The following is a 7,312-nucleotide window of genomic DNA, read 5'->3' as shown; positions in this document are numbered from 1 at the left end:
ACTCTGAACTTTGATCATACAGCAAATCATGTGGATGTTGATGATTTACCTTCTTAGAAAAAAGTGTAGAAGTCTCGAATGATTCTGGTATTTCATTATGGATTTGGAAAGCGCTGGCTTTCCAAAAGAGGCTAGTTTTGAGTTCTTAGCCACAAAGGGATAAAAGCAAAATCTCAGGACTACGAGTAGTGTTCAGGAAGGACAGGTATTTTTCCCTCGAAAGCTCAGCACAACAAATGGTAGCCCCAATAGTAAAAAAAAAGGATACTATTAATACTTATTGTCAGAGGTTGTATTCTACAATACTATCTTCACTTTAGGGTTCATAGATTATCAAATTCTGAAGTAACAAACAATGAACAGAAAAAACAAAAGTCTTTTTATTCTACTTTCATCCAGCCTCCTAGTTCCAATCTCCAAAAGTAATTATCAATATCAGCTTCTGGTGAATCATTTCAGATATATTCCATGCATATGAAAAGATCTGTACTCTTATTTGGATAGATTTTTGTTTCCTGTGCATCAAAAGCTATTTGGATCAGGAGACTCTTAATAAGATATTGCCTAAAAATGTAGCCCAAGGCTTCAGTGAAACCACTATTTGCTCATGTTCAGTCTCAGCTGTACATCATCATGACTGTAGCTCTTATCATTGAAAGTGATGTGGAAAGTTTGGCTCTTGATGCAGAACAAGAGAGTTAAAGATTCAGAGCCCTGCTGTGTTCTGGGTCACAAATATTTAAATTTCTTCCCATGTGTATCTGTTGCTCCCTGTCCTGGTATATAGCAGTATAACTGTGATCTGCTTCATCATCATCTTGATGTTTTGTTTTTTTTTCTTTCTTTCAACATTTCCAGTATTTTACTCCACCATCTTTTTGATTACATGGCTTAATTAGAAGTTCACTGTAATTCTTATCCTGATCCTGTATAGGTAAGACGCCTCTCCCTTGTAACAATGTGACCTTGCATATTAATTCTAGCAGCTTTTTTTTGTAGAGTTCTCTGGATTTTTATGACAAGATTATTTTAATTTGCAAATTAAGACAGTTTCTGCTTTCCTAATCTCTATGCCTTTAATTTCTTTTCTTTTATTTATTGCATTGGCTGTAACTTAAAATGTGAACAGAAGTGGTACAAAGTGACATCCTGGCCTTGTTTCTGATTGTGAATTCTAGACTAAAAAGGACTTCAATGGTGCTTTTAGTTATAAAGTAATATAAAGGGAAAGCAGTCATTCATTATTAAGTAAGTGTAAGCTTAGCGTGGGGATTGATTTTGTAGATGCTCCATATCAGAATGAGGAACTTACCTTTTATTCCTAGTTTTCTGAAATTGGTTTTCCTTAAATGGTATTGAATTTTGTCAAATGCACTTTTTGCATCTTTTAGGATAATCATATAATATATTTATTTTATTAATATAGTGTATCACATCAACTGATTTTTGAATGTTAAAATAATCTTTCCTGGGATAACCCCACTTTATCATAGTGTATAATCCTTTTATATATTGTGTTTATGTTTATGAGGAATAATAGTCTGTAAGTTTTTTTCCTGTGATGTCTTTGTCTGACTTTGGCATAGGGTAATACTAGCCTGAATTGAGAAATAGTTTTCTTGTTTTCTGTCATGATATAAACAAAGATATACTGACATGAAATTAGAAAAACCTCAATGCTTCCTTTATAATGTATAAAACACATTATGGACAGTATATATGCTTATATATATATAAATAATTTAGTACAATTTAGTTTAGTCTCTCTTCCGGTCAATAGCATTTTTAAAAAAATTAAATTGAGGCCGGGCGCTGTGGCTCACGCCTGTAATCCTAGCTCTTGGGAGGCCGAGGCGGGCGGATTGCTCAAGGTCAGGAGTTCAAAACCAGCCTGAGCAAGAGCGAGACCCCGTCTCTACTATAAATAGAAAGAAATTAATTGGCCAACTGATATATATATATATAAAATTAGCCGGGCATAGTGGCGCATGCCTGTAGTCCCAGCTACTCGGGAGGCTGAGGCAGAAGGATCACTCTAGCCCAGGAGTTTGAGGTTGCTGTGAGCTAAGGCTGACGCCACGGCACTCACTCTAGCCTGGACAACAAAGCGAAACTCTGTCTCAAAAAAAAAAAAAAAAAAAAAAAATTAAATTGACACATAGTAATTGTACATATTTATGGAGTACATAGTGATGTTTCCATACATGTAATGAATGTATAGTGATCAGATCAGAGTGGTTAGCATATTCATCATCTTAAACTTTTATGTGCACTTTTATGTGCACATAAGTGTTGATCAGTTAATACCAATTTGATGGTGAGTACATGTGGTGCTTGTTTTTACACTCTTGGGATACTTCACTCAGTATAATGGGGTCTAGCTCTATCAAGGATAATACAGGAGGGGCTAGATTTCCAGTGTTTTTTGTGGCTGACTAGAGCTCTATGGTATATATATATATTACATTGTATTAATCCACTCATGTATTAATGGGCACTTGGGTTGTTTCCATATCTATGCACTTGTGAATTGTGCATTCTAGTGCATATGTATTTTTTATAGAATGTCTTTTTTCCCTTGGGTAGATACCCAGTAATGGGATTGCTGGATCAAATGGTAGTTCTACCTGTAGCTCTTTGAGGTATCTCCATATTACTTTCCACAGAGGTTGTACTAGTTTGCAGTCCCACCAGCAGTGTATGAGTGTTCCTATCTCTGTATATCCATGCCAACACTTCTTATTTTTGGACTTTTTGATAAAGGCCATTCTTACTGGAGTTAAGTGATATCTCATTGTGGTTTTTATTTGCATTTCCCTGATCATTAGAGATGTTGAGCATTTTTCATAGGTTTTGGCCATTGGTTTATCTTCTTTTGAAAATTTCCTGTTCATGTCCTTTGCCCACTTTTTGATAGGGTTGTTTGATTTTTTTCTTGCTGATTTTCCTGAGTTCCACATAGGTTCCTCAGATAGCCATCTAATCTTTGACAGAGCAGACAAAAACATACAGTGGGGAAAAGAATCCTTATTCAGTAAATGGTGCTGAGAAAGTTGGATAGCCACATGTAGAAGACTGAAATAGGATCCTCATCTTTCACCTCGCACAAAACTCAACTCACAGCGGATCAGACTTAAACCCAAGGCATGAAACCGTAAGAATTCTAGAAGAAAATGTTGGAAAAACTTTTATAGACATTGGCCTAGGCAAAGAATTTATGAAGAAGACCCCAAAGGCAACCACAGGAACAACAAAAATAAATAAATGGGACCTGATCAAATTTAAAAAGTTTCTGCACAGCCAAGGAAACTATCAAGAGAGCAAGGAGACGACCTATAGAATGGGAGAAAATATTTACATGCTACACATCCAATAAAGGGCTGATAACTAGAATCTGTGTCATTGGTATTTTGACAGAGATTGCATTGAAACTGTAGATTGTCTTGAGTAGTATGGTCATTTTAACGATATTAATTCTTCCAATCCTTGAGCATGAGATGCTTTTCAATTTATATGTATACTCTTCAATTTCTTTCTTCAGCATTTAGTGGTTTTCCTTGTGGAGGTCTTTCACCTCCTTGGTTAAATTTATTCCTACGTGTATTTTTTTTTTTTTTTTGTATCTACTATATCTATTCAATAGCTTCTTAACTGTTTCTAACTTCCACTTTAGTCTTCTTACAGTATAAATCTCATCTATCATTTTCCTCTTTACTCTGACTTGCCACCTTACTTACATTAATATCAATTCTTTACCTGCCCTAGAAGGCACCATGTGACCAGGTTTCTGCCTAATTCTTTTTACCTCTTTCTAAAATTTTCCATACTGTGCTCCCTCTGCTGTAGGTATTCTGGACTTCTTGCCTTTTTCCTCAAATGTGCCAAGTTTATTTGTTCCTCAGTAACTTTTTACTTATTATTTTCCTTGCCTGAAAGTCTTCACCATCAAATTATCTAATTGGCCCTTCTCTCCCACTTCTATTGTGTTCCTGTTCCATAAACACAGTTCAGATCTGTTTAAAATCTTTCAGTTGGATGCTCATCACTAATAGGATGAATTGCAAGCTCCTTATCAAATAGCATTGAGCACCTTAGAGGTGATTTACCTGATAACCCTATCTAAATTAACATTTCTCCCCTCCCAGCCTGTCCCCATTTTTCTCTGTCCTTTTGCCCATTTTAGTTCATAGCATTTATCACCTCCTGAGACTATTTTCTTTTCCCTCTCTCCTACTAGAATGTGAACTTGATGTAGTTTGGAACTTGGTCTATCTTGTTAATAGCTCTCTTTCAAAGTGCCTAATTAAGTACCTGAGACATAATCATCTTCAATAAATATTTGTCAAATTCACAAATAAATTATTATATATTGTAAAGATTACTATGGGAGAAAACAGAGAGAGCTAGGAGAGGAGCTTATTTAGACTATTTACTGAAAGGAATCTCCTGAACAAAATAATGTTTAATGTGAAGTAGTGATTCCAACAAGTAATAGAGTGACTATTCTCTCAAACAGAGCTAATTGCAAACACAGATCTCCTAAGGTAAGAATGATCTTGAGCTTGAGTGTTTAATGGGTTTATAGCACCAGAGCATAGGAAATGAGGGAGAGTAGAGTGAAGTGAGATTGCAGAGGAAAGTATAATAAAGATCATTCAACTTCTTGTAGATTAGTTTAAGATTATTATGCTAATTACTTGAGAAACTTATTGAAAGGTTTTGAATGGAAACTAATTAGGAAATTTATTGCTTTAGAGATTAAATTTATTGCAAAAATAGTATCTGGTAGCTGCATTGGTGGCCTTGAACCTCCCTGTATTTCTCTGCCTCATGACTAACTTATATCCTTGAAATTATTAGTGAAGTTTGATACTATATAAGCATGTGAGTCTAATTACTGTTATTATCTGAAAGGCCCATTAAAAGATCACAAAATCTCACATTTAGCAATGAAGTAGAGGAGTTAAAGGTCAGGAGAAAAATCTGGAAATGAATTTCAGGGAAATGCAAATCAAAATCACAATCAGATATCACCTAACCCCAGTGAGAATGGCTTTTATCAAAAAGTCCCCAAACAATAGATGCTGACATAGATGCAGAGATAAGGGAATATTTTTACGCTGTTTGTGAGACAGCGTAAAGAGACAGCGTAGAGAGACAGCGTAGAGGTTATACTATGGCAAATAATATGGAGATTACCCAAAAAACTAAAATTAGACCTACCATTTGATCCAGCAATTGCACTACTAGATATTTACCCAAAGGGAAAAAAGTCATTTTATCAAAAAGACACTTACACTAGAATGTTTATAGCAGCACAATACACAATTGCAAAGATGTGGAATCAGCCCAAGTGTCCATCAATACATGAGTAGATTAACAAAATATGGTAAATGTATACCATGGAGTACTACTCAGCCATAAAAAATGAATTAAGACCTTTGGTAACTATCTGGATAGAACTGAGACCATTCTCCTAAGTGAGAATGGAAATTGCAAGAATGGAAAAACAAACACCGCAGGTACTCACTACTAAACTGGAACGAATTTATCAGCACTCATTTGCATAGATGGAAATAAAACTCTATGGAAATCACGCAGATGGAAGGGTAGAGGGGGGTATGGGTGAAATCACACTGAACAGGTAGGTACAATGTACACTATCTGTGTGATGGGCACACTTATAACTTTGGCTCAGTCAGTAAAACACAATCCATGTAACCAAAATATTTGCACCCTCATAATATTCTGAAATTAAAAAATAAGAATTAAAAATTAAAAAAAGAAAAGAATCACCAGGTAATCTGTATAAAAATATGAAGTGTCATGGAGCTAAGTAAACAAAGTTCTTGTTTTATTTTTTAAAAAATACAATTTTTATTTTAGATTTTTTTTTTTTTTTAGATTTGTAGAAAATTTGCTAAGATAGTGTAGGGAATTCCCATATACTCCTTACCCAGGTTCAGTTTCCCTAACTTATCATCTTATAATACCCTGGTACATTTGCCAAGATTAAGAAATCAGTGCTGCTATGAAAAACCCTCCAGACTACATTCAGATTTCACCAATTTTTACACTAATGACCTTTTTCTGTTCCAGGATCTGATCTAAGATACCACATTGCAGTTAGTTCTCATGTTTCCCTAATCTTATGTGGTCCTATGACTGTTTCTTGGAATTCTTTTATTTTTCACCATTTTTACAGTTTTGAGTAGTACTTTCAAATACCTCAGGGATATTGTAGAATATCCCTCAGTTTGAGTTTGCTGAAGTTTTAAATTCATGATTAGTCTGGGATTATGAGGTTTTAGAAGGAGTACACAGAGTTCGAAGCACATGAATCTATGTGATTTATCACTGGTGACCTAAATTTTGATCATGGAGTTAAGATGGCATTTGCCATATTTCTCCACTGTAAAATTACTATTTTTTTTCCTTCCCATATTCTACTTTTTGGAGGCAAGTCACTAAAGTCAGTGCAGAGTCACACAGAAGGGGGCTGAGTTCTACCTCGTTGAAGGGAGAGTATTTATATATATTATTTTGAATTTTTTTAAAAGGAAGATTTGCCCAAGAGAAGAGAGGTTTAAAAATGAAAGCCTGATTATATTCTATTGCACAATTGATGCAGATCAAGAATCAAAAGTTTTGGCCGGGCGCGGTGGCTCACGCCTGTAATCCTAGCACTCTGGGAGGCCGAGGCAGGCGGATTGCTCGAGGTCAGGAGTTCGAAACCAGCCTGAGCGAGACCCCGTCTCTACTAAAAATAGAAAGAAATTAATTGACCAACTAAAAGTATATATACAAAAAATTAGCCGGGCATGGTGGTGCATGCCTGTAGTCCCAGCTACTCGGGAGGCTGAGGCAGGAGGATCGCTTGAGCCCAGGAGTTTGAGGTTGCTGTGAGCTAGGCTGACGCCACAGCACTCACTCTAGCCTGGGCAACAAAAGTGAGACTCTGTCTCAAAAAAAAAAAAAAAAAAAGGAATCAAAAGTTTTTATTGATTTTGGCAAAATAAAAGTGAGAGTTTCTTTAGGAAGAACAGCTTCAACTTAATCGTGAGGATAGGAGCTAGATCAGTGGGAAGAAGAGTGAGCGCGTATGCAGGAATTAAGACAGCATACGTGAATACTTCTTCGAAAATGTTCGGCTGGGCAGTGAAGCTGGGAAAAATGACTGTCGCCCAGGGTTCATGTGAAAATGATATCATATTCTGTTCTTTTTGTACATCCAGTCCTAGGAACATGGTTCTCACTTGCGATCCAGGGTTTTAGTGGTATTAGTCAAATGAGAATGCAACTTTCAGAATCC

The sequence above is a fragment of the Microcebus murinus genome, chromosome 5 (genome assembly GCF_040939455.1).
Source record: "Microcebus murinus isolate Inina chromosome 5, M.murinus_Inina_mat1.0, whole genome shotgun sequence".
Classification (NCBI taxonomy): Eukaryota; Metazoa; Chordata; class Mammalia; order Primates; family Cheirogaleidae; genus Microcebus; species Microcebus murinus.
The sequence above is the reverse complement of the archived record's forward strand: the minus strand, read 5'-3'. Positions refer to the sequence as shown.